At 51.8% G+C, this 1277-nt stretch overlaps 1 long non-coding RNA gene across 1 annotated transcript; it reads left to right on the forward strand.

The window, feature by feature from the left end:
* The first annotated feature begins 133 nt into the window (after positions 1–133).
* Positions 134–1277, forward strand: LOC104983289. The gene is made up of 4 exons (XR_824610.1): positions 134–291; positions 450–532; positions 774–802; positions 890–1277. It is a non-coding gene; the product is annotated as an uncharacterized LOC104983289 (long non-coding RNA).

The following is a 1277-nucleotide window of genomic DNA, read 5'->3' on the forward strand; positions in this document are numbered from 1 at the left end:
GGTAGGGGTCTGCTATCCAAAGGCAGAAGTGATGGCTCTGGAGCAGGGACACTGTGGATTCAAACACGGAGAGGGGCTGTTTCCCTCCTGTGCCTGGAGCCTCGAGGTTCTGAATGTTCCCTATTTCTTCCCCGCCTGCACAGGGCACTGCACCATGATAATGTCTCGGTGAACCTATTTGTAGTGAACAAGCCCTGGCTCTTCTCCCTACTCTGGTGTGCAGGGGTGGATTCAGTCACCACCAACGACTGCCAGCTGCTGCAGCAGATGCGCTACCCTGTCTGGCTTATTGTAAGAGCTCAGGGACTGTCACCCCTCCTCCTCTTTTCCTATCCCTGCTTCTCCTTAACCCTGTTCCCCTCTTCCTTACTTATTTCCCCCTATACACCCCCTGGATCTGTATATGGGTGGCTCTGGCCACTGACAGGGACCTTTTTCTTTTCTCACAGCCCGCTCGAACCTACCTGATAATATGGATCATTACCAATTGTGTCTCCCTCCTGCTGCTTTTGTGGACTTTCCTCCTACAACAGTGAGTCCTTTGCGCCTCAGCTTTCTGGGTCTTCATTTTCCCTAGGGTCCTGGTGATGGGGCATATTCAGACTCATTGACGCTGCCTAGGGCTTGGGGTTTGGACCCTTGGAGATTCTTAAACCCTTCCTTTATACGTCTAATTGGCTTGAACCTGGGAAAGTCAGTTAGGGGGAACTCAGGGTCAAAAGGTTCTGCTTGACGCTGGCTGAACTCACAATGCGAAGCTTTTCTCCCCATAGGAGGTGTGCTAAGGAGAGACAGAGAACTGGTAAGAGCTGTTTCCCCTTACCTCATTTTTCTCCTCCTCTAGCCTTCCCCTTACTCACTCCCTATGTGTTCCCTCTTACCTCTCCAGGGCTGGAAACAGCAGTGCTGCTGACCAGGATCAACAATTTCATAAGGGAGTGAATGCCCTGTCTTAGCCCCCCACCAGCCAAAATCAGAGGCCTGTGTGCATTGGCCAACAGCAAGGAAGAGAGGGTGGCTGAGGTGGAACGTTGCTGGGGCTGGCGTGGGGTGAACTTTGCCAGCAGGAGGTGTCCCCCTTGGGATTTTGACCTGAGGTGGTCAGAAAGACCGAGTCACAAGAAGTTTGTCCCCAAATGAAACTTAACAGAGGAAGAGACAAAGAGATTCCCAAGAGAATGTTTCAGATCTACGCGCAGGTATTCTTGTGTACAAGGCACAGGGTATCAGGTATGGGACAGCTCAGAACTGTGACTGAAGGAGATGACAAAACGGCC

The sequence above is a fragment of the Bison bison genome, unplaced genomic scaffold, assembly GCF_000754665.1.
Source record: "Bison bison bison isolate TAMUID 2011002044 unplaced genomic scaffold, Bison_UMD1.0 scf7180017834210, whole genome shotgun sequence".
Lineage (NCBI taxonomy): Eukaryota > Metazoa > Chordata > Mammalia > Artiodactyla > Bovidae > Bison > Bison bison.